Source organism: Barbus barbus, assembly GCF_936440315.1.
Source record: "Barbus barbus genome assembly, chromosome: 4".
Classification (NCBI taxonomy): domain Eukaryota; kingdom Metazoa; phylum Chordata; class Actinopteri; order Cypriniformes; family Cyprinidae; genus Barbus; species Barbus barbus.
In genome coordinates this window covers 13,680,867-13,708,707 of record NC_136732.1, presented here as the reverse complement: position 1 = coordinate 13,708,707, position 27,841 = coordinate 13,680,867, and the positions used below count along the sequence as shown (strand labels likewise).

The 27,841-nt window shown below is 39.5% G+C and overlaps 1 pseudogene across 1 annotated transcript; it reads right to left on the bottom strand.

The window, feature by feature from the left end:
• Nucleotides 1-406: 406 nt before the first annotated feature.
• Nucleotides 407-26,888, bottom strand: LOC306868728 (xaa-Pro aminopeptidase 3-like; annotated as a pseudogene). Its single transcript, XR_013785803.1, has 10 exons — nucleotides 26,683-26,888; nucleotides 25,981-26,092; nucleotides 21,429-21,842; nucleotides 21,167-21,351; nucleotides 20,911-20,973; nucleotides 14,705-14,818; nucleotides 4,526-4,612; nucleotides 4,241-4,424; nucleotides 2,743-2,863; nucleotides 407-1,186 (listed from the first exon to the last, which is right to left on the bottom strand). The product of XR_013785803.1 is annotated as a xaa-Pro aminopeptidase 3-like (transcript).
• Nucleotides 26,889-27,841: the final 953 nt, after the last annotated feature.

Below are 27,841 nucleotides of genomic sequence, written 5' to 3'. Positions count from 1 at the left end.
GCTTATTGGTTATCAGATTCACAAAAATACATCAGCCCAACACACAAACAAATTCTGACGAGTTTTTCCATTTCCAACCTTACTGATGTTTTTAGTACTATTTTAGTGTCTATAAGTATTGTGAATACACTATACAATTGTAGTTTTAGACTTCATTCAACATAAATGTCATCTCTTAACTTAGTTTTTTTACTTCTAATAGTAAATCACTTTGACTTAAAACCATGAAATTTAGTGTATGTTAGTATAACTTATTCGCTAGATCATATAATTTGTGTGTCATTAAAAGTTTCAAATGTACTTAGAATATGTATTGAATGAAAAAAAGCTTCTCATTTTTGCAAAAAATCTGATCGGTGACTAATTATGTGGCTTAGAAATGCTTACAAAATGCAGCAACAAAATCAAGAATTAGACGTTTATTTTGACAACAGTAAAAACACACCATGTATGACAGAAAAAGCCTCGGCAGACAAATCAAATCTCTCACAGTACAACAGATAAATTGTCTCACAAACAACCTGTTCACCATGCTAAATCATAGTAACCTGTTTATTTCTCCATCTGAACTCATTTGAAGTAAACCCCTATAAACCCTCAAACAAAAAGGTACAAAAGCTGTCACTGGGGTGGTACCTTTTCAAAACATACACATATGTATGCTTTACATACTAACATGTTCCTTTAAGGTACTTATATGCACCCTTTGCGGGTAAATAAGGTACAAAATGTAACTTTTGAAAGGGTACCGCCCCAGTGACAGCTTTTGTACCTTTTTTCTGAGAGTGTAGTTGTGCAGGTCAAACACAAAACACGACCATTTAGCTAGCGTAGGAGTGAACTGGCTATCAGGGAGACATTAATCCTCCAGATTTAATACTTAACTGGAGCAAGTTCTGTGAGATCCAGACCTCCTGAGTTCCCTATTACAGAAAACTCTGCCAGTGGAGTTGTTAAAAGATGAGAGGAACAGACTCATTCTAGCAGGGCTTGCTATGTTCCACTCTTTCCTTTCAGTCCTCTCCATGTGCGCAAGCACTCTCCACCTCAGCAATGGTTTTTGGGGTGTTTGCAGACAGGATGAGGGGTCCCCCGTGTTCTCGGATGACCACATCGTCCTCGATTCGCACCCCAAGACCCCGGATTCGCTCTGGACATGAGCTGTCGTCCTCGCTGATGTATAATCCTGGGTGAAGAGAGCAAGAGATGAGAGTTTAGAGCTTCTGTTTTTTGCAGTACAGCTCAAATGCTAAAAAGTTGAATGTTACTTGGTCCAGTATGCCAGAGTCTAACTGTCTTTACAGTGCATTCAAGATATATATCTGCGGTTTATCAGTATTATTACCCTTATTTTTCTAACGTGGTGCTGTATGATTGTCCTCAACAAGTACAGTTTTCAAAACAACTCTTTTGGGAGGCAAAGTGCAAAACATTGCTCTGATTGAAATCAACAAGTCTGTCTACACCTCAAGTGCCCAGTCCCACGTGTTGCAACGTGCATTCAGATGACTGATGTCTCGTTCCAATTTTAGTCCAGCCACTGTATTTTGTATTTATTGAATTAAAATATTTATTTAAAAATGTGTTAAATGATTACAATGAATTATATACACTGCCGTAATATGCAACATCATTATTACTCTTTAAGAGAATCTGTATTATTTTAGTATTTTTATATACTATTATAGTATCTATTAATACACTGAAATTGGCTTTTATTTTTGTATTTTCAGTTTTCATTTAATGTAAAGTTGAGTAATTTTGTTATGTATTATATGTTTATGTATTATATTTGTTTTTATACAGCTAGTCCAGTCACTGTATTTTCTCCGTCTGACTAAATTAGTATTATTTTAGTTAAAAATATCTCATGTTAATTGACTACCATGAATTTTGTTAATACACACAGAGAATCAGTGTTATTTTAGTATGTATAATACACAATTATTGCATTTATTAATACTTTGAATTAGCATTCTGTCCTTTATATATAGTTATAGCATGTTAAGTACTTCAGCTTATCTAGTTATACAATATTTGTTTTATTTTATTTCAGCTTTATTTTAACTAACATTTAAAAAAAAAATACAACAACAGCACGAGAGAAAATGGCTTTCTATTCAATTTTAATTATTATTATTTTAAATGTGCTTCTTAAAAAGCATAATTTTCAGAAGCCATAACAAGAAAACACTTGTTACCTCGAACTTGTTCTTAAGAAATCATTCTAATGTTCATATTTGCAACTCAAGAAATTTTTCTTATTATTAGCATAGCTGAAAATGATTGCTCTGCTCAATGAACTGGGGAAATTACAATACAGTTGCTAGAGTATTGAGTACACTTGCAAGTCACCATACTTGCAAGTCCAATTTTGGTTTTAAAAACGGCCAAAGAAACATATTTTCTAGTATCTCATCAGTCTCTTGTATTGAGGGATGAAGATTACTTTATGCAAAGAAAAAGTCACATCTGATACCAGTATATAAAATAAAAAGAATAGAAATGGCAAAGATCAAATGGTAAATGATTATTGTGGATGGATAAGTCTAAGTTTGAGGTGCTCAAACTCAAATCACAACAATAGGACATACAGCAGACAGCATGAGATAAAACTTCATGCAATCATTTTGATAAACTGAATGCTAGAATGCATTATTTGATTAATTAAAAATAAAAAAGGTATTTAAAACAAACAGTCACATGCAACATTAATTGTTTTTGAATAAAAGTGATCTCCACCTGGCTCTATTGTGATCACCATGCCAGATTGCAACGGTTGTGAACAGGACAGCTCAGGGGTGTCATGAACATCCATGCCCAGGGAGTGACCCACGTGATGGGGGCAAAACTGCCGAGCAGCCTGGAAGGACAAAAGAAAGAGACGGGCAGACATTCATTAAGAAAAACAACTGTAATGTGATTATAATGCATTTTACAGCATGCGAAACAATTGCAAAGCTGCATGTGAGGAACAGAATTAAACTTTTAACAGAATTAAACCTACATCCCCACAGCCACAACAGGCTTAACTGACCAACATGTCAGTTTTCTGGCCTCATAAACTCGCTGCACTAAGTGAAATGGTGCTTTTATGGCAGTGTGGTGCTTTACAGATGCTATAAGTGGGTCAGATCTTTGCCATTTAAATTGGGCAGAAAGACTTAGGGAAGGAGCCTTAGGGAAGTTTAATTAAATAAATAATGAATGTCTCGAATTCTTGGTGTTTCAGCAACTGTGAACCAGAATCTCAGCTTGGTGTGAGAAGCCATTGATACATTTTACAGTATATTCGTACATTTTCTTGGAGAATTGCAATCGATTACAAAACAAGCAAGAATTAGTTGCATTTGGCATCACTGATGTAAAAGCTGGAACAATGCAATAAGCGTCTGTTCATATACACAGAAATAAGAAAAAGTGTATACCAATGCAGATATTAAATAAATAAAAAGGCTAAATATAATCTTTTCTTACACAAAATGACCCTATTTATTTTTTTAAATCTATTGTTGAAGGTGGCAAATTCATTAGACACGTGCTACTTTAATGTGTGTTCCTGTGTTTCTTTAAAAATGAATTTAAAGATGCAGTGATGATCTTGGATGTTTTAGCATGTTAAATGTTACTATAATACTTTTAAAACACCAAGTTTTATCAATTAAACAACTAAAAATAAAAAATATCGTTCAAAATTTGAGGTTGGTAAGATAAGGTTACTGAAAGTCTCTTATGTTCAGCAAGGCTGCATTTATTTGACCAAAAGTACAGTAAAAATAGTAATATTGTGAAATATTAAAACTTTTTAAATATATTAATATATTTCAAAATAGAATTTATTGCTATGATACAAAGCTGAATTTTCAGTATCATTGCCTCAGTCTTCAGAGTCACATGTTTCTTGAGAAATCATTCTAATATGCTGATTATTTGCTGCTCAAGAAACGTTTATTATTATTTATTATCAATGTTGAAAACACTTGTGCTGCTTAATATTTTTCTGTAAACAAAGATACATTCTTCCATCTTTTTTAACATTATAAATGTCACTTTTGATCAATTAAAAGCTCCTTGCTGAATGAAAGTATTCATTAAGAAAAAAATTAAAATAAAACATATACACACACATACATACATACATACATACAGGTATTTTGATATTTAATTTGAGCAAACAATATCAAAAATATTTTAACTTTTTTGGGTGAACTATCAAAAAAAACTGACCAAATTAGAGTACCTTCAGTGTGTCTGTATCACTGGTGCTATGTGGGATGATCCCGAGCTCTTTGAGCTGCCGGGCCAACAGTGTGAGCATGGTGGAGTATATGTAGTCAAGACTGACACCAGGATTGCACTGAGAAAGACAGGCCAACTGCACCTCCAGCACGGCCTCATACAGCTCTCTCTGAGCAGGACTGAACCTAGAGACGGCACACGGGGTTGGTTGATCACTTACTAATAGCATAAAATGAAAGCTACATTACGTCTGAGACAATAAGAGTTCTGTTGAAAACAGACTGACTTTCCATTCACTGGCCAAGTGCGTGTGATGTCGCTGACATAACCGAAATATTCACAGCCCCCCATCCAACAAGACCATTTCTCCATCCTGAGAGAGAGAAAAAAAAAAAAAGGTAATTCAATATTGTGATACTTTTGTCTAAGTCACCCAGTCCTTTTACTTTGTGTATGTTTGTAAAAAATAAACACGGACACAATAGTGATGCACCAAAATAACCAAAATAATTTTTTTACTGAAACACTATAACACTATAGACTATAACACTATAGAAAAAAAAAATACATTGTATTTAATAATCAATGAATCAATCGATTTTATTTAATAAATCAACACTCAAATAAAAACTGAGGCACACAAGTAAATTTTTTTGTCAACATTTTAATAACAGAATTATGTTTCTACTCTAATTTTGTTGTCAAAATATAAACATTTAAACGGTGGCTTAAAAAAAAACAATGAAGACAAAAGCTTAAGAAAAAATAATAAATATGTAAAGTGCATACATTTAGCAAAAAGAAAACAAACAAAAAAACTAACCTAACTAATTCTGTGGAATACTCGATTCTGATTGGTCAGTCACCACATTCCAAGGTATGTTATTCCCCAATAACAACCATAAAAATGTCTATGGTTACTATCGTAACCTCGGTTTCCCTGAGAGCGGCATCGAGACATTGCGAAGATCGCAGAGGGACTTCTCCCCTTTTCCGGCCAATTGACAAGAGCTTGATTGACAGGTGATCTGACCAATCAGAATGCGGATATTATGTGCCGCCGCTGCTATCTGCCATCTTGCCCGACAGCTATGGCCTGTCTCCATAGAAATACATGTTAAAACAGGGTAAAAAAGATTGACTGAATTGAAACTTTTTCAATATAACTAAATATAAATATTTAGGAGGGTTAAGCTGTGCTGTTGTTGGCTGCCACGTTAATGGCAATAAGCTAAGGTATTCCTTTAAAATACTTGTTTTAAGTTCCTGAAAACCTGTCATGTCCTGCGCTGTGTACATGGCTTGCAGTGTACATGAAGCTCATCTATGCAAATCGCATGCAAATACTGACAAGCTTGGCGGGCAGTTTAAATGCGCAGAGAGCGGCAGTTACGTCACAATCTGAGACTGAACGCTACACTACTGATTGAGCAGCGGGCACGACAATCTTTGCATTGTCTCGTTCCTGCTCTGAATGAACCAAGTTTACAAAAGTAACCGGAGATTTTCCCTAATCGAGCGTTCTCTCTACATTGCAAAGATCAAAGTGGGAATGATATAAAATCCCACCGTGAGCACGGCGAAGATGAGGCCAAACAAGGCAAAAGTCCACACCAAGGATGGGGTAGAACAACAGATATTCCCAACCAATAGTAACGCCCACAAGAAAGCTCGTAGCTGATAGGCACAGCCAGACCAATGAGCATCTTTCACTTGGGTATACTGAATTTGCATATCTAGCCAGGATGAACGAAGCAACTGCACTGAACATAGGGCAGACAAGGAAAGTAATCAGCACGTGAAATGCACATAGATCTGTAGTGTCAACAGCTATACACAGTAACAACTGGTACAAAGCACATATAAAAAAGATGTATAAAGGCCAGCACAGTGTCAACAGCTAATGCGGTAACAACTGTGACTTAATTGCAAACATAGCAATGAAATAGAAGAATAAGTAAGGTTAGTGGTGAACATTCTGTGAAGACCAGCCAGCTGCAAAGTATCTATCCCGAATAGATGAGCCTTTAAACCAGGCCCATGAGGAAGCAATAGATCGTGTTGTATGGGCTCTGATTTTGAGAGGGCATTCCTGTCCCCAGCTCGCATAAACCGATACGATAGCAACCACTATCCAGTGAGAAAGCCTCTGCTCTTCATCACAGCACCATTTCATAAACACTCCCCATTTAAGAGTGTACAAATGCCTAGTAGAGGGTGCACAAGACTCTGTGATCATGTCAGTCAAACGGAGAGGCAGGGGGCTTGGCCCGTCAGGGATCCCTTAAGTAGCCACACATGCAGGCTCCACAGCTCCGGGCTGGGGTGCCAAATTGAGCCATCGGCTTGAGACAGCAGGTCATTCCTGAGGGGGATCTGCCAAAGGGGAGCCACCAGAATATCCCTGAGGTCCAGAAACCAAGGTTGATTTGGCCAGTTCAGCCAATGAGGATCACTGACGCCTTCTCCTCCCTGATTTTGCATAATACCAGAGGCAAATACGTATATAGTCTGGCTCTTGGCCAACGCGACGTCAGAGAGCTTTTCCGAAACGAGCTGGGAAGCAGCCTCCACTCTCCGTGAAGTATTCCATTCCTCAAAAGCAAGTCCGCTCTGCGGTTTAGGAGACCAGGGATTTGCGCCGCTCTGATGGAGAGTAAATGACAATCCACCCACAACAGGAGTCTCACAGCCTGATCGAAAAGGGCTCTGGAGTAGAGGGTGGCACAGGAGTGGATTTTCAAACCTCTCCCGTCCCAATCCCACGAAAAAACTGGGGGAAAATACCGTCCCGTTTTTTTTTTTTTAGGCCGAAATCTGTCAGTTACAGTAAAAAAGTATATAGTACAGATCACAGCGTACCTTAATTGCATAAAAACCCAAAATGTAGTTTTTTGTTATTATATTGAACTGAAAGCCAGCTTTGCACAGTGTGCATTGCACACATTAAATTTCATGCAAATCATCCATGCTAACACGCACGTTTTCTATTTTCGAACTTTCTCGCTCAAGTTCACAGAGACCTAAAGCGCATCCTGTTTGCTTTAAAGCGCAACGTTTTGTTGTGTGCACACAAATAAATGAAGAGTCTTTACAGATTCGAAAGATGTATTAGGCTACGTTTATCTGTATGACCAAAAAGTACGGAGATTTTAAGAGCACGTGAGCGCACCGGCACCTGTCCTGCAGCGAGCACGCTATTCAGCTTCCACTCTCCACACAAACAAATAGCGCACATTTCTCTAGGTTAACATCATATTGAGGGCCATGTAAAGTTGCTACTACAAACATCTTTCAGATGAAAAGCCATATTTGAGGTCGATGAATGATAGGTGAGCGTTTGGATGTCCTGCCCAAGTGTATTACCAGAGACCAGCCGTTAACAATCTGTCCATCACGGACTGCACCATTCACTTAACCAGCCACACCAAAGCAAACAGGAGGAGAGCATAAAGAGACAGGGCAACTAGAATTGAGTTCAGAATTAAAATATACAGTTTATAGTTTATTTATATAAAAGGTATATTTGTGTATCATTACTATTTCCGGTCCCGCCCACTCCCGCTGACATTTTTTCCTGTCCTGTCCCAATCATGTGATTCGTAGTGATTTTGTTTCCTGTTTTCAGCCTCTACTCTGGAACACACACCGGCCTGGTGAACAATGTACGAAACAACAGACATGTTGTTGGTGCGAATCAGCATGTCACTGATCCACTTGTGGCAGAAAGGACATCGCCTTCAGTTCCAAGCGGTTTATGTACCACCTGCTCTGAGACTCTGACCACAGTCTTGAAGTTGGTATGCCCTCGCACACTGCTCCCCAGCCTGAGGTTAACGTGTCTGTCGTGACACAGTGTGTGCTGTCACCAGCCCTAGTGGAACCCCCCTGCTGAACATTTCTGGGCCGTGCCATATTCTCAGAGATCTGACGCTGCTGTTTGTGACCTTGATGCGCATACACCCCATGGTCCATTTTCTACACGGGACCCGAGATTTCAGCCACAACTGAAGTGGTCGCATGTGCAGAAGGCCTAGGTAACAAACTGATGTCAAAGCCATAAGCCCCAGGAGCCTCTGGAATTCCCTCAGAGGAACAAACCAGCCCGGTCTGAACTGGTGCAGAGTTGCAGAGAGGATCTCTACGTGCTCCATAGAGGCAAGCTCGCATCTCCAAAGTCGAAACACACACCCAGATACATAGATTGAACATTCTTTTTTGCATATTCACACGTAGTCCTAGGGATTCCAGATGGTGAAGCAACTTGTCCATATGACTGATAAGCACATCTCTTAAATGGGCTAAAATCAGCCAATCGTCCAGATATTTCAGAATGTGCATACCACTCGCTCTGAGAGCGAAAAGCGCTGCATCTATGCACTTCGAGGATATGCACGGGGCTAAAGCTAGCCCGAATGGGAGAACTGAATACTGGTAGGCTGTGCCCTCGAACGAGAACCTCAGGAGGCATCTGTGGCGCGTCGTAATCTGAATGTGGAAGTAGGCATCCTTCAGATCTATGGAGTCCTGGGATCTGCTTCAGTGTCATCATCCTGAACATGCATTTGTGAAGCGCTCGGTTGATAGGCCTCAGGTTCAGTATCGGACGGAGTCCGCCATCTCTCTTGGGCACCACAAAATAGCGGCTAAAACGCTCTCTGCAGCTCACTCAGAGGGACACGCTCTATTGTTCCTTTTGCGAGCAGACTGAGAACTTCCTGTTTCAGATCCGGGGCATTTCGAGGCAATGTCAGCGACGGAACCAAGCCACTGAAGCGGGGTGGTCTGTGTCTAAACTGGAGAGAATACCCAATGTTGTATTACGTGCAACAGCCAATGCGAAATGCAGCATCCCGGTGACACTGGGAGGTCATAACAGGTACAGACTGCAGCTATTTTCGAGAGGATGTTTGTGGGTTTATTGCATGAACAAAAAACAGAACATTGCATTTGACTACATGAACAAAGAGGACATGATGCAGAACACTGCGTTTGGGGGCCGGGCCTCCCGGCCACTGTTTACGCCCGAACATCCGGCTCTGGATGGGGCACCATGGAGGATGTGGCAGGCTGTTAGGACGCTCTCTGTGAAGAACGAGGCGCAGGCAAGGACTGTGATCTAGGAGGCTGCTGGAGCACGCAGTGGCATCAGATGACTCATGGCTTTCGTGTTTTTGAGCCTCAATAAAACGCTTGACCACTGACTCCATCAAGGGAGAAATTGACTGGTTTAGGAGCATTTAAGAGCGCTTTGCAGTCGGAGTCCTTCAGGTCAGCTAGGGTTAACCATAGGTGCCTGTGAAGAACCACCATGAAGACCATGGATCAGCCAATAGCCTGAGTCAAGTCCATCGCCGTACGCACGTTTCTCATGGCTTCCGCAATAACACTGGCTCCATCAATGGATTAGAGGAGCTTTGCTTGAAAGACCTGCAGCATCGCCACACCAGCGGAAGTGTAGGCTTTATCAGCCAGGTGGGTAGGTAGTCTGCAGGGCTTATACGGCAGATTAAGATCTACTCCCATCTTGGCCGAAGAAGGGCACAAGTGCGTGGTGATGTCTCCTCGATGGGGGGCATGCACACATACCCGTGGGCTTCTGCCCTACCACATGCGAGAGGAGAGACTGTGCGGGTGCATGGACACGTGCTGATTGGGGCGCATTGGGTCTGGGAGAGCCCACCAGCAACTTGCAAGTGGCAATGGGAATCTTCCACATCAAGCCACAAGCTAGGTCTCTCCAAGCTCGCAGGACACAGACCGGCAGATCCATGCAGTGCAAGCACTCAGAGTCAGCAAAGGCCGCCTCAGCGTGGGCCAGGCCCAGGCAGGGAACACAGTGCTGATGGGGTGGGACGGTTCATAAAATCCTCAGTTCGGTTTGTATCGCGGCTCTGTGGTCACGGTTTTCGGTTCGATTGGGTATACACTGTTAATGGGTTTTTTTTCCCCTTTTTAAGACTTTAGAAATACCATACATCAACATAAAATATATAGCCTTATAATCTACCATTTACAGTTTTTAAAAATAAGTAATTCTCAAGGTCATGTAATCAAAAAACTGAAAGAATGAGGCAACTTGATCTTAGGAATGGACACATTATTGTGTCACTGACCATCATTGATTAAATCTGTGAGATTCTGATACAGCAAGAGGGGAGATGTTGTTCATTTCAACAGGCTTTTCAATTATTTGTAAAAACAAAAAAACAAAACTAACTTTAAACAAATTGTAGCGGAGAACAAAAACACTTAAATTCAAATTTAAAGAATAGGCTTTCTTGTCACCGTCAGTACCTAAATTTATTACAATGTTAACTTTGTTGTGGCTCTTACAAAAAATGAATCTTTAAATTAAGAAAAATAACTTAAAGCTGTAGTTTTTTTTGGTGACATTTAGGCAAAGGCCACCAACATAAAAAGAAACATAAGATCAACCAGCATAATACTTTCCTTTCTTTAAAATAAACTCAACCACTTGAAATGAAAGTGCAGTATTTGAAAGAAAACCAAACAAATAAATATTGCTGGATTTTGTATCACAAGTCAATGTGCCACTGTGTTTTGTAATGTAAATAAATAAAAAAACAAATTAGCTGCCCTTAAATATAAAATACTGCATAAATAAAACTAACTCACACTGCACTGTTTCAAAACAACATCGCTCTGTTCATTCTACTTTCATGTTCTTTTGCAAGAAGATTAGTTTGTCCACGTTTTCTGCTGAGAGACGAGACCTACTTGCAGTGACAATGTCCCCTGCTGTAGAAAAATCTCTCACTTGGTACAGATGTACCTTGGACAGCAAGGTAACGTTGTGCCAATTTAGCAATGTGAGGATACTTTGGCTCATGTATTTTCCACCATTCTAGGGGCTCTGCATCAACAGAAATGCAATCTCTGGCTTTGTAGGAGGTGACTTCTTCATGAATGATGCTGGACAAAGGTTTGTTGGTTCTCTCCTCTGTTGTAAAGAGTTCTCCAAAAAGCTCTGCCATGGCAGATTTTTTCTGGGGAGGAGCTGATGCTCCTGGCCCTACAGCTGAGGATGAACTGGCCACTTGGATGTCACTGGATTGACCCTGTACAGTAGAAAACCAGCAAACACCATAATAGTTTAGAAATTAATATTAATAACAACAAAGTGATTTCATAGCAGCAAAGACACTAAACTTATTCTTTGGGCTGTGGGGTAAAATATTACAAAGCCACAAATATGCTGGGTTTAGTTAAGGAATATACTGTAACGGTAATGATGATAAATTTAATTAAATTTAGTAAAAAGAAAATAAAAACACAATACCTGCTTTTCAATTTCCATCGCCTCTGTGGTGAGATTACTGTATATTTTCTAAACAGAGGCTTCCTCCAGGTAAGGCAACGACTTGAACCTTGGGTCCAGTGCTGTGGCTCTGTGCAAATAGCCCTGAAGATCAGGGTCACTGTATCTGTCTTTAAGATCTTCAGAGATGGCTATCTTTGCATCTTTGATCGGGGGAGTGTCCACATCACTAGTTATCATGGATTTCAGTATCATCTTTTGCAAAGGGATGATCATTGACACAGATGGGGATGCTTCAGTACTCATGAGTGTTGTCACAGTCTTCAGGGTTTTGTGAGTTTTAATCAGGTGATTTTACGAAGCTACAAGAATACTTTTTGTACGAAAAGAAAACAAAAATAATGACTTTATTCAACAATTCGTCTCCTCCACGTTTCCTTTGCATCACCGAAGCGCCATTTTGGAGAGTATCCACTGCACGCAAACTGCGTATGCTGTATGCTGTGTGGTGCCGCTGACACAGAACAGCGTACGCAGTTTGCGTTACGGTGATGGGGAGGAGACGTGGAGGAAACAAATTTTTTAATAAAGTCGTTATTTTTTTTTTTGTACAAAAAGTATTCTTGTAGCTTCGTAAAATTACGGTTGAACCCCTGATGTCACATGGATTATTTTACAGATCTCCTTGCTACGTTTCTGGACATTGATCGTGTTAGTTATATTGCGGTCTATGGGAGGGACAGAGAGCTGTCAGAAAGCATCAAAAATATCTTTAAAAATTGTGTTCCGAAGACAAACAACAAAGCTTTTATGGGTTTGGAACGCCATGGGGGTAAGTGATTAATGACAAAATGTTCATTTTGGGGTGGAGTAACCCTTTAATTGTCTAACGTATGTTTAAATAAATCTGTCATGAAGCAAGTTATGACAGCCACTCTGAAAATGAATATATTTCAACAACAAATAGAAATTGTTATCATTTACACGTTAATTTAAAAACTGCGTTATGTGCAATTTACATGTTTTCATCAATTTTTTAAGATGAGTGTTGATTATTATATTAAAAAATAAATGGTAATTAAATTTAAGTTTGGGCTCTGTTGGTAGATGTAACCTAATTTAATTAATTGTAAAGGAACCGTGTAATTGTAAACGGGCTCACTATAGTTTAGAGCAGTGGTTTGGCTCAACTGGTTTGGCCTTGGGACCCACATTTCCCATGGTCATCAAGCCGTGACCCACTTTTATATATATATTTATTTATTAGGGCTGTCAATCGATTAAAATATGTAATTGCGATTAATCGCATGATTGTCATGAGTTAACTCGTGATTAATCGCAACTTAATCACACATTTTTATTTGTTCTAAATGTACCTTAAATTAGTTTTTAATACTCAATGATGGCATGGACAAATATGGATGCTTTATGCAAATGTATGTATTATTATTATTGAAACCATAGTCAACATAGAGCATGAAGACTATGTTTCAAAGGTCATAGATGTTTTTCAAAGAACTTGTTAGACGCATGAAAAAATAAATTCCAGGTTCCCATTACTTCTCTTTCTTTGCACTAAGCAATTTACTTACACAAACCGGTTTACATTTGTGCACGACAGGGCAGCTCACTTCTTCTGAACATGCAAAATGTACATTTATTAGGCCTATTTATTATTAGATTTGTTTGCCTCTCTCTCTGTGCCCACATACTTTTTTGATGCAACTAAATTCTCAATAAAACGGTTTTCATTTATATATTTTACTGTTGTCAGACAACGGAATGAATATGAAATAGTGACTGAAACACGACCCATTAAGACTACATAACCAGCTCCCTTCCAAGATGTTAATCTGCACAAAAATCCTGATAATCGAGTCATCGTCTGATGAAATCAAATACACATACGATAAAGACAATAACTGTGCTGTGATCTCGCTGAACAGAGCAGACGCACAGAGAAAGAGAGGTGTGCATGCGCTGGGACAGCAAGACCTCGTGCGGCAGTAACAGCGACTCTCAGAAACTAAATAAGGTTTGGACAAACCCTAAAGATTTGTCGTTAGGCACTTTTTTGAAGAGGGGGAAAAAAGTCGCTAAAGGGCTCTGCAAAGTCGCTAACAACAGTTACCATGGTGAATCTACAATACTAACATGAACTGTTAATGAAACGTGGAAACTGCTCCTGAACAGAATGAATATCATACCTTCAAATCCTTCCCAGCTAACACACGCAGTACCAGTTATGCGATTTATCGATACTGTAGGCCTACTTTTATTTCACGCGTTGCATGCTCGTAGTTTCTGTGCTTTGGTGAAGTGATATACAGCACGGCACCACGTTCGCGTGTGCTAAAGAAGAGTGCGCGCTACGAACGCATTATAACATCTGGCAACATCATCTGACCGCAGATAATGAATCGGGACAGCGCGTTTTTCTCAGGCACTCTTTACTTTAGACTGCATCTGACAGAAGTGTCAACAGCTTTCATGCACTTCTTTTAAAATAAAAGTCTCGTATCAGAAAAAAATTTAGAATGATGTTTTTTTGTTGCTGATGTCGTTTCTTTGGCCGCACACTCCGTGACCCACTCAGAACGGTCTCGTGACACCCACCAGTTGAGAAATACTGCTTTAGAGCATAAGCTGAGGTAGATTTTTATTTTTCAGGTAGATTTTTTTAATGTCAAGTATAATTTTAATTCTAATTGAAGTTGTTCAAAGAAAGAGCAATTTGTTCAATAAACCACTGTTTAATTTAAAAAAAAGCTATTTTATGTTTATGTTTTTATGTCTGCTGTACCGAAATAATGATGAAGCGTGACGTCAAAACCGAAGTACCGACCAAACCGTCATGTTACTGTTACACCTCTATGAGGCATGATTCATTTCAGCTAGCTGTTGAATATTCTTTCTGATATTCATTAATGTTTATTTGATGTTATAACTAGTAGTAAAGAGAAAGAGAGAAGAAAGTTGCTTTCAGTCGACTAGAGCCTAAAATTCAGGTAAAAATTATTGGGTGCCAACATTTTGGTGCATCACTAGCACACAAAGTTTACATATAAATGCTATTTATAAACAGGAAAGAGAGATGTCATATATCATATTAATCTGTTCTAGACTCCCCCCTCTTAGGAAAAAAAGCCCCAGTAGTGATCATGAGTGTGTTTGGTACTTTACCTTCACTATTTGATTGTTATTGATGTAATGAAGTGTGTTGGCTCGGTTTCCACCGGCAACCACAGGCGGATATGCCAGGAAGTTTGCGCCATGAGCACGGCATTCAAAATCAAACTGTACAGAAGAACAAAAAGGGAAAAAGGGGAGAAAAGAAAGAGAAACAGAAGAGAAAGCAGGCACAGATGTTATTCAGCATGTGGGCTGGACACTACAATGTGACTCTCCATGAGCATGCTGACGTCACTTTGTTTCTGTGGCACATTTTCAGTTCTCAGAGGGTCCATTACCTCGGCATCACCCAACAGCCAAACAATGACAACTTTATATAGTAATTCTACCCCAAAATTTCAGAGCAACAAAAAACTTCTGAAAGGCTTAAAAATAACTGGCACCTTCTGCTACAAAAGAATATACATACAGCCGTTTCTTCAACTGTGGGCAATTTGAGGTTTGTGGATTTCAAGAAAATAAACCCTCTTAAGACACTTTTCACACTCCAACTAGGTTAATTTGTCCACTAACTTTTTTTATATATAAATTGTACGTTTTCCACCAAATCCCAAATTATATATTGCATTTAATGGTATTCTTCAGTGGACAATCATTTTTAAATAAAATGGCTAATTACAAAGCTAGCTTCTTATGTAACCTAAATGCACACAATTAAATAATGTTTTCATATTTTTAATAAAGTTACAGCCTGTTAGCTGGTAGCATTTTTAGAATTTTCATACAATATACACTCACCTAAAGGATTATTAGGAACACCTGTTCAATTTCTCATTAATGCAATTATCTAATCAACCAATCACATGGCAGTTGCTTCAATGCATTTAGGGGTGTGGTCCTGGTCAAGACAATCTCCTGAACTCCAAACTGAATGTCAGAATGGGAAAGAAAGGTGATTTAAGCAATTTTGAGCGTGGCATGGTTGTTGGTGCCAGACGGGCCGGTCTGAGTATTTCACAATCTGCTCAGTTACTGGGATTTTCACGCACAACCATTTCTAGGGTTTACAAAGAATGGTGTGAAAATGGAAAAACATCCAGTATGCGGCAGTCCTGTGGGCGAAAATGCCTTGTTGATGCTAGAGGTCAGAGGAGAATGGGCCGACTGATTCAAGCTGATAGAAGAGCAACTTTGACTGAAATAACCACTCGTTACAACCGAGGTATGCAGCAAAGCATTTGTGAAGCCACAACACGCACAACCTTGAGGCGGATGGGCTACAACAGCAGAAGACCCCACCGGGTACCACTCATCTCCACTACAAATAGGAAAAAGAGGCTACAATTTGCACGAACTCACCAAAATTGGACGGTTGAAGACTGGAAAAATGTTGCCTGGTCTGATGAGTCTCGATTTCTGTTGAGACATTCAGATGGTAGAGTCAGAATTTGGCGTAAACAGATGTTTTCTTGGCACACTTTAGGCCCCTTAGTGCCAATTGGGCATCATTTAAATGTCACGGCCTACCTGAGCATTGTTTCTGACCATGTCCATCCCTTTATGACCACCATGTACCCATCCTCTGATGGCTACTTCCAGCAGGATAATGCACCACGTCACAAAGCTCGAATCATTTCAAATTGGTTTCTTGAACATGACAATGAGTTCACTGTACTAAAATGGCCCCCACAGTCACCAGATCTCAACCCAATAGAGCATCTTTGGGATGTGGTGGAACGGGAGCTTCGTGCCCTGGATGTGCATCCCACAAATCTCCATCAACTGCAAGATGCTATCCTATCAATATGGGCCAACATTTCTAAAGAATGCTTTCAGCACCTTGTTGAATCAATGCCACATAGAATTAAGGCAGTTCTGAAGGCGAAAGGGGGTCAAACACAGTATTAGTATGGTGTTCCTAATAATCCTTTAGGTGAGTGTACAATGGTGTTCAAAAGTTTGGAGTCAGTAAGACAAAGATAAATTAATATTTTAATTCAGCAAGGATACATTAATTGATCAAAAGTGTCTTTAAAGACATTTACAGTGGAGCAAATAAGTATAACTGTTTGAACTCGTTACCTGTATAAAAGACACCCGTTCACACACTCAATCAATCAGACTCCAACCTCTCCACTATGGGCAAGACCAAAGAGCTGTCTAAGGACACTAGGGACAAAATTGTAGACCTGCACAAGGCTGGGATGGGCTACAGGACAATAAGCAAACAGCTTGGTGAGAAGGCAACAACTGTTGGCGCAATTATTAGAAAATGGAAGAAATTCAAGATGACTGTCAATCTCTGGACTGGGGCTCCATGCAAGATCTCGCCTTGTGGAGTATCAATGATCCTGAGAAAGGTGAGGGATCAGCCTAGAACTACACGGGAGGACCTGGTCAATGACCTGAAGAGAGCTGGGACCACAGTCTCAACGGTTACCATTAGTAACACACTACACCGTCATGGACTAAAATCCTGCAGCGCGTGCAAGGTCCCCCTGCTCAAGCCAGCACATGTCCAGGCCCGTCTGAAGTTTGCCAAAGGCCATCTGGATGATCCAGAGGAGGCATGGGAGAAGGTCATGTGGTCAGATGAGACCAAAATAGAACTTTTTGGTATAAGCTCTACTCGCCGTGTTTGGAGGAAGAAGGATGAGTACAATCCCAAGAACACTATCCCAACCGTGAAGCATGGGGGGTGAAACATCATGCTTTGGGGGTGCTTTTCTGCAAAGGGGACAGGACGACTGCACCGTATTGAGGGGAGGATGGATGGGGCCATGTATCATAAGATTTTGGGCAACAACCTCCTTCCCTCAGTAAGAGCATTGAAGATGGGTCGTGGCTGGGTCTTCCAGCCTGACAATGACCCCAAACACACAGCAAGGGCAACTAAGGAGTTGCTCCGTAAGAAGCATTTCAAGGTTCTGGAGTGGCCTAGCCAGTCTCCAGACCTGAACCCAATGGAAAATATATGGAGGGAGCTGAAACTCCGTGTTGCCCAGCGACAGCCCCAAAAACTGAAAGATCTGGAGAAGACCTGTATGGAGGAGTGGGTCAAAATCCCTGCAAACCTGGTCAAGAACCACAGGAAACGTCTGAACTCTGTAATTGTAAAAAAAGGTTTCTTGTTACAAATATTAAGTTATATTTTTCTATTGTATCAAATACTTATTTCATGCAATAAAATGGAAATTAATTATTCAAAAATCATACAATGGGATTTTCTGGATTTTTAAAAAATATTCTGTCTCTCACAGTTGAGGTGTACATACGATGAAAATTAAAGATCTCTCCATTCTTTGTAAGTGGGAAAACTTGAAAAATCGGCAGTGTATCAAATACTTATTTGCCCCACTGTTTAATGTTACAAAATATTTCTGTTTCAAATAAATGCTGTTCAGAGGATCCTGAAAAAAGTATAAAGGTTTCCTAAAAGCAAATATTAAGCAGCACAACTGTTTACAACAGTGATGAAAATCATAAGAAATGTTTCTTGAGCAGCAAATCTTCATATTAAAATGATTTCTGAAAGATCACGTGACAATGAAGACTGGAGTAATGATGGTGAACATTCAGCTCTGCATCACAGCAATAAATTACATCTTAAATTTTATTCAAATACTGTATAAAAATAAATCTTTCTTGAGTGTAAGAGACTTACTTTAAAAATATTGAAAAAATCGTACTAACCACCAAACTTTTAAACAGTAATGGATTGTCACTAAAATCAATCATTATTATTTCACCCGGTGTAATTTTATTATTTCAAGATTAAAATCTCCATCTGAGATATACTATTCATAAAGTCAGAACAGTTATTGCAAATGCTAGAAGAATATAGATGCTCCATCCTTGAAAATGTACAAAAAGGAGATACTGAACTGTATCGGACTGGAGAGACTAACTTTTAAAGCTAAGGGCAAGTGGAAATACTTTGATCAGCTATGGGAACCATAAATGAACCATGTAAAATAGAAATGTACAACCCGAATTCTGGAAATGTTGGGATGTTTTTTAAAATAAAAATAAAATGAAAACTAAAAGACTTTCAAATCACATGAGCCAATATTTTATTCACAATAGAACAGAGAACATAACAAATGTTTAAACAGAGAAATTTTACACTTTTATCTAAATGATCTCATTTCAAATTTGATGCCTGCTACAGGTTTAAAAAAGCTGGCACGGGGCAACAAAGGGCTGAAAAAGCAAGTAATTTTGAAAAGATTCAGCTGGGAGAACATCTAGCAACTACTTAAGATAACTGACATCAGGTCTGTAACATGATTAGCTATAAAAAGGGATGTCTTAGAGAGTCAGAGTCTCAGAAGTAAAGATGGGCAGAGGCTCTCCAATCTGTGAAAGAGTGCTTAAAAAGATTGTGGAATACTTTAAAAACAACGTTTCTCAACGTCAAATTGCAAAGGCTTTGCAAATATCATCATCTACAGTGCATAACATCTTCAAAAGATTCAGAGAAACTGGAAAAATAAGGGACAACACTCTTAAAAATAAAGGTGCTTCAAAAGGTTCTTCAAGCGATGCCATAGAAGAACCAATTTTGGTTCCACAAAGAACCATTCAGTCAAAGGTTCTTTAAAGAACCATCTCTTCCTTACCTTTTTATAATCTAAAGAACTTTCTTTCGCCACAAAGAACCTTTTGTGAAACAGAAAGGTTCTTCAGATGTTAAAGGTTCTTTATGGAACCATTTAGACAAAAAGGTTCTTATATGGCTTCGTAAAGCACCTTTATTTTTAAGAGTGAGGGCCGAAGACCTTTGTTGGATGCCCATTGTCTTCAGGCCCTCAGACGACACTGCACCACTCATCGCCATGATTCTGTCATTGACATTACTAAATGGGCCCAGGAATACTTCCAGAAACCACTGTCGGTAAACACAATCCGCCGTGCCATCTGCAGATGCCAACTTAAGTTCTATCATGCAAAAAGGAAGCCATATGTGAACATGGTCCAGAAGCGCGTCATGTCCTGTGGGCCAAGGTTCATTTACGATGGTGGAAAAGTGCTCTATGGTCAAACGAGTCCAAATTTTACATTCTTGTTGGAAATCACGGAAGCCATGTCTTCCGGGCTAAAGAGGAGGGAGGCCTTCCAGCATGTTATCAGCGTTCAGTTCAAAAGCCAGCATCTCTGATGGTATGGGGGCACATAAGTGCATACGGTATGGGCAGCATGCATGTTTTGGAAGGCACTATGAATGCTGAAAGGTATATAAAGGTTTTAGAGCAACATATGCTCCCCTCCAGATGACGTGTATTTCAGCAGGACAATGCAAAACCACATACTGCATCTATTACAACAGCATGGCTTTGTGGAAGAAGAGTCTGGGTGCTGAATTGGCCTGCCTGCAGTCCAGATCTTTCACCTATGGAGAACATTTGGCGCATCATTCAATGAAAAATACATCAAAGACGACCACAAACTCTTCAGCAGCTGGAAACCTATATCAGGCAAGAATGGGACCAACACCAAAACTCCAGAAACTTGTGAGCTCGATGTCCAGACGTCTTCAAACTGTTTTGAAAAGAAGAGGAGATGCTACACCATGGTAAACATGCCCCCGTCCCAACTATTTTGAGACCTGTAGCAGGCATCAAATTTAAAATGAGCTCATTTTGTCCATAGCATTTTTAAATTTCTCAGTTTAAACATTTGTTATGTTATCTATTTTCTATTATGAATAAAATATTGGCTCATGTGATTTGAAATTCTTTTAGTTTTCATTTTATTCAAATTTAAAAAACAACACAACATTTCTTTACTTGACACTGTCAACACAGTCTGTGACCAATTTATCCATTTATTTTAATTTTTTTATTCATTTAGATTATAATTTAGTCTGTTTTATTGTTCTTTATTATATGTAAGTGTAAATTGGATATGTGCGTATTGCAGGGTTATGTATTTGTTCTGGTGTTCTATAGGCTATATTGTTACTACTGTATATGCCTATTTTATGTGGGATTATAAAAAAATAAAAGATCCATAAACCTAAATGATTGAAGCCTATTAAAAAAAAAAATCTTAATGTGATCATTTTAATGTGACCTTCATATATAAACAAATAATTGTATTTATTAAAAAAAAGTTTTAATAAAAATCAAACCCCTAGAAAATGTTGAAGAAACATAATATAATATATATAATAGGGTACAGGTTGCAAAACACTAAATCTTGTGTTTAAATTGACTGTTTATGCGTGTTTGAATGAATTGAGTCCCTCTACTTCCCTTTGCACAGAGAACTGCCTCGTCAATGTCTCCGCTTGACATGGCCATCGTCTTCTTAAATGCCTGAAGATAAACGCATGGCTTAACATATTGCATGTTTGACCTTCATCAAGTCCCTCATAACTGAAATGATCAATTCACTCAGACATTAGATAAACATCTTACTTTCCTTGACCTAATGGAGCCACCCAAGATCACCCAGACATTCCTTTAAAGTAATTTCCTCACAACGGTACTGTTACTAGAGATTCATTACCTGAGCAGTGATCCGTCCTGTCGCCTTCATCAGAGCGACCTCTGCTGGGCTCTTAATGGCTCTGAGGGAATGAGTGAAGGGTCGGAGAGACTTCGTCAGCTGTCCTCCTTCCAATAGGGGGCGCACATGAGACTGATGTAACTGTGGATGGCAAGGCTGGGAGCTGTCCTACCATATAGTTCCTCCTAAGAGAAAAAGAAAAGAGTAAGATACTGATGCACATGTAAACCTTGAAAGCATCTAAACGTATGTTCGTTTTTACCTTTCAAGCTTTTTAGCACTACACCCAGCTCCTCTGAGCTGTGAACCCGCTCTAGACCCGTTTAAGCAGCTGCCCCGTCTTTCCCCGAGCGAGGGCCATCCCAAAGCTCTCGCGCCGGGTCTCGCCGTGGGACGAATAACACGGCCTGGTCTGGCTTACCCGATCCGTACATCACCAGTGTGCAGTTCGGCTCCATAATTCCTGTCAGGTAAAGGAAGTCCTGGTTCTGGTGGAATGGGTAAGAGATGCCATTGGTCATGTAGTGAATGGGATGCGATAGGACGATGACAATGTGGGAGGAGTTTGAAGAGGCTCCAGAACCTGTTAGTCGTTCTGCCTGCATCTTGATCAGAGATGCCAAGCGCTGCCGGCGAAACTCAAACTCTGTCTGGGTGAGACCTGGCGTCACCTCATCTATGAGACGAAGACATTTGCAAGCTTATTGAACAACCCAGAGCAAGCCATTTTACTTGCTATAATGTGATGTACACCAACCGTGTTTTTTGTTGTTTTTTTTGGTAAAATACATTAAATTGCTTAAAAATTACAGTAAAGACATTTATAATGTTTCAAACTATTTCTATTTATCCAATTATTCTTTTAAAAAAAATGTGTCATGGTTTCCATAAACCATGCAGCACACCTGTTTTCAACACTGATAATCAGAAATGTTTCTCGAGCATCAAATCAGCATATTAGATGATTTCTGAAGGATCACGTGACACTGAAGACTGGAGTAATGATGCTGAAAATTCAGCTTTGATCACAGGAATAAATTACATTTTAAAATACTTAAACAGTAAAATAGAAAACAGTTATTTTAAATTGTAAAAATATTTCACAATATTACTGTTTTTTGATCAAATAAATATTGCCTTGGTAGCATAGTAACAAATTTTTACCAACAAATTTCTAAATGAAACAAAATAATTAACAACAAAAAACTGAATATGGGAATTGTATTTTATTCATTGGGAATTAATTGGATTGTAAAAAGTAGGCATTCCTTTATCATAATATTATCAATGCCGTTAATGTGTTAATTTAATGAAAGATTTGTGAAGGCTTTATTATCTACAACAGTATTATCTAAAACAAGACCTAAATAGCTATTTTACTCTATAAACCAATAGCCTGCATGGCCTATGTGACAAAAGTCAAAACTTAAAAGTTGTTTCAGAAGTGAAGCAAGCTGTTACATTTTAGTCAAAGATTACAAACACATTTTTCATCTTTGTAAAAATGTGTAGAACCAATTGTTCACAATAAGACCAAGAAAAGAAAAAAAAAAACAACAAGATGGCCCCGCGCATGACAGCCATTGTGCTTGGCTCTCCAGTTGTTTTAGTGTTTTTGTTAGTTTTTCCTGTTTTTTGTTTGTCTAACACCATCAGTTTCACCAAGGAAGAACTGCTAAACATTCGGCAGAACACTCCACAAAATCTCCAAACGGTTTTCTATTATTCGGATGTTTTGCTGAACATAGTAGTCGGCGGAGCTGCAGCGCTGTTTAGAATCTTTAGGACGTGTAGACGGGGGAAGCGAGCCGGCACGCTCGTGAAGCTCAGACAGCGCGGATTTCGAATGCCATTACCTAGCATCCATCTCCGCTCTCTACCCAACAAAACGGACAAACTCCTTCTGCTTTCCCGGTTTAACAAGGACTTTTCAAACTCTGCTGCTGTGTTTCACGGAAAACTGGCTGAACGACACCATTCCAGACAGCGCCTTACATCTGCCTAATTATCAGCTGATCAGAGCAGATCGCGACGCAGAATCAACGGGGAAATTGCGCGGCGGCGGGACATGCTTCTACATCAATGAGAGGTGGTGTACAGATGTAACAGTGTTAAAGAAGATGTGCTGTTCAGATCTAGAAACGATTTATCAACTGTAAACCTTTCTATTCGCCGCGGGAGTTCTGCTTGTTCATTCTCGTGAGTGTCTACATTCCATTGCACGTGAGCTCAGCTTTACAGAAACTCGCTAATCAGATCACAGACACAGAACAACAACACCCGGACTCTGTTTTAATCATTCTAGGGGACTTTAATGAAGCAAATCTCTCCCGTGAACTGCCAAAATACAGACAGCATGTTACATGTCCCACCAGAGACAGTAATATACTGGGTCACTTTTACACAACAATAAAGGATGCATATCACTCTGTTCCACGAGCAGCTTTAGGACTCTCTGATCACTGTTTGGTTCATCTTATTCCGACCTACAGGCAGAAATTTAAATCTGTTAAACCTGTATTAAGGACTGTAAAGAGATGGACTAATGAAACAGAGCGAGTTTTACAAGCCTGTCTCGACTTGACTGATTGGAGTGTTTTTGAAGTTGCTGGTGATCTGGACGAGCTCACAGAGACTGTAACATCTTATATCCCTTTCTGTGAGGATATGTGCATTCCTTCCAGGACTCATCTAACTTATAACAACGACAAACCGTGGTTCACTGCAAAATTCAGACAGCTCCGTCAGGCCAAAGAAGATGCTTACAGGAATGGGGACAGAGTCTTGTATAAACAGACCAAATACACACTGGAAAAGGAGATCAGAGTAGCAAAGAGGAATTATTCTGATAAGCTAAGGATCCAATTCTCTTCCAGTGACACGGCTTCAGTGTGGAAAGGTCTGAAAGACATCACCAATTACAAGACACCATCCCTCAGCACTGTGGAGAATCAACAACTGGTAGACGATCTGAATGAGTTCTATTGTAGGTTTGAAAAAACACCATTCACACCTCCTGCAACCCCCCTCTCCCCCACACCGGCACTGCAGATAAGAGAAGATGACATGCGCCAGGTCTTCAAAAAGAGCAAGAGAAGGAAGACAGCAGGCCCAGATTTGTGTTACACCAGCCTGTCTGAAATCCTGTGCTGACCAGCTGGCCCCCATCTTCACACAGATCTTCAACAGATCACTGGAGCTGTGTGAAGTCCCCTCATGCTTCAAACGCTCCACCATAATCCCCATCCCAAAGAAACCCAAGATTACAGGACTTAACGACTACAGACCTGTGGCTCTAACATCTGTGGTCATGAAGTCATTTGAAAAACTGGTTTTGGCTTATCTGAAGGACATCACTGGACCCCCTGCAGTTTGCCTACAGAGCAAACAGGTCTGTGGATGATGCAGTCAACATGGGACTGCATTACATCCTGCAACACCTGGACAGACCAGGGACTTATGTGAGGATCCTGTTTGTGGACTTCAGCTCGGCCTTTATTCCAGACCTCCGCCTGCCCAAACTAACTCAGCTCTCCGTCCCCACCTCCGTCTGTCAGTGGATCAAAAGCTTCCTGACAGACAGGCAGCAGCTAGTGAGGCTGGGAAAATATATATCCAGCACCTGTACGATCAGCACTAGAGCTCCTCAGGACTGCTTTCTCTCCCCACTGCTCTTCTCCCTCTACACCAACAACTGCACCTCTAAAGACCCCTCTGTCAAGCTCCTGAAGTTTGCAGACGACACCACACTGATTGGCCTCATCCAGGACGGTGACGAGTCTGCTTACAGACAGGAGGTTAAGGAGCTGGCCGTCTGGTGCAGTCTTAACAACCTGGAGCTTAACACGCTCAAAACCGTGGAGATGATTATGGACTTCAGGAGAAACCCCCCTGCACTCCCCCACTCACCATCATGAACAGCACTGTGACTGCAGTGGAGTCATTCAGATTCCTGGGCACCACCATCTCTCAGGACTTGAAGTGGGACAATCACATTGACTCTATTGTGAAAAAAGCCCAGCAGAGGTTGTACATCCTTCGCCAGCTGAGGAAGTTCAACCTGCCACAGGAGCTGCTGAAACAGTTCTACTCTGCCATCATTGAATCCATCCTCTGCACTTCAATAACTGTCTGGTTCAGCTCAGCTACCAAATCTGACCTCAGAAGACTACAGAGGGTAGTCCGGACTGCTGAGCGAATCATTGGTACAACCCTCTCCACTCTCCAAGAACTGTACTTATCCAGAGTGAGCAAAAGGGCTGGTAAAATCACTCTGGACCCCTCACATCCAGCACACTCCCTCTTTGAACTGTTACCGTCTGGTCGACGCTACAGCACTCTGAGAACCAGAACGACCAGACACAGGAACAGTTTCTTCCCTCAGGCAATCCATCTCGTGAACATTTAAACGCTTAACAATAAACATGAAACACACAACACTATCATACTTTTTATTTTTTATTTAACATACATACTTATTACATTTCAAATTTGCACCTAACATACCTGTACATACTGAATTGTCTATTTTGTATATTGTGTTTGTGCTATTTGGCACATTGTCCATTTTTGTATATTTGTACATTATTTTATTTTATTCTTTTATTATCTGTGTCCTGTCCTGTCGCTGTCATTCTGTCGCACTGTGGAGCTACTGTCACTAAAACAAATTCCTCGTATGTGCAAACATACCTGGCAATAAAGCTCATTCTGATTCTGAAGAACATACATTGAGACTCATAAAGGTCAGTTCTGATTTTATGTCAATTTCAAATGAAAAAACTCAAAAGGAGACCAATCTCAGTTTCGCTCACCATAACTGATGAGATGAGGGTGTGTGTACGGGCTTGGCTGACCCAGGTATCTCTGAGGTTTTCCATCCTCCTGTTTTCACAGACACATTCTTGCAGTGACACCATACAGACCCTGTAAAACAAAACAAAGCTACAGTTAACTGTTTTTGCTACCCATTTTACTTCCCTATTTTGATGTACACTACTGTTCAAAGGTTTAGGGTCATTTATTTGATAAGAAATACAGTAAGTCTTGTGAAACATAAATTGTGAAATAACTTTTCTATTGTAATATATTTTAAAATTTAATTAATGTTAACTGGTGCATGTTAATGTTATCTAAGATAATATTATATATTGTATCATAAGACAAAAAATATATATCAATTTTAATTTTACATCAACCTTGAAACAAGTTAAAAACCACTTGACTGTAACAGCTAATGTAAGATCTTTTGTGCAAAAGAGAGATAATAAGTTGCATAAATGATAAGGTCAGGGTGGTGACTAGCAATTTCCAATGCAATTTATTCGTCAGTGCTTAATCATATTAATTCTTAATATTATTAATATTCTGCCCGATCCTAGTACAATGCTTGTCCTTACAAACATCAGCAGCAGTAAGGTTCCTGCCATGTCCCCAGTACTCAGCTATGAGTTGAATTAATACATTGCCTTGAATGACAGACCTGCAGATTAGTAAGTGTAAGTGTAATACATTACCTGGGCTCCAGCGAGAGTGAGTAACGCACTGGACGGCGGCTCTCAGTTCACCGCAGCTGGAATGCAGCATTGTCGCAAGTACGCGAGACTTCTGATCCGCCAACTTTCAACATGAGGTAGAATAAATTCGCACAGCAGCGTGCATTAGAAATACATAAGCCGAAATGATTTCGGATTGTTAACCCAAAGGTAACATACTGAAGGAACAACGCACATGTAAGTTCTTACTCAACTCTTACAACTGTAAGCATGATCGCATGGAAGGAGACAGTTTAGCCACGCCCCATGTAAGACTCTGAGCTCCTATTGGTGGAGTGAGACCGGCTCCAGAGCTGTGATTGGACGGCTCTGTATGACAATTACAATCTGCGCCTCTGAATGATGGAGGACCCTTTATGTTTTAATTTGTGTGGATCTTGCTTATTGCTATAAATTGAAATGATTGAAACAAACATAACTTTTTACACTTTTTAAACAATTTATATATTTTTTAATTTTTTCTTCGTTGTAATTTCATTGTTGTATTCTAGTGTTAGAGATAAAAAAAAATTTAATCTCAAATATAGATTTATGCATATTTTATGAATATAGAATTCGCCTAAAACAGGTTACAATTTAACAAAATAATATTGATTGCATTGGGATATTTCATAATTATGAACCCCGAAAAGTACGTCTTCTAGACAGTTTTTTTCTTCTCGTTTCTTTCTTTTTTCTTTGATTCTTTCCTTTTAAATTTCCAAACAAATTAACAGCACACCCAAATGAACAAGATATATAAATACCATAGAAATAGTTGCAGAGATCCCATTTTTGAATACTAAATGGATATTATAAATTGTAATGAAATATGTATGGGGTATAGAGCAAACTTTCATATACATACTATCTTTCTGAAAAAGACAGAATGCATAAATTGTTATTTCTATGATTTTACATGGGAAGAGCAACATATATGTGCAATATTTATTTATTTTATTTTTTTTCCTTATTAACAACTGAACTACATACAATACTACTATAAATAACAACAAAGAGAAATAGGGGTACAAAGAAAAAACATTAAAAAGCAGAGCAAAGGTGTACTGAATGGGTTTTATTAAAAGAGTCTCTAGTACTGCCTTGTTTCACACAGTAAGTCAAATTGGCGATCAGCAAA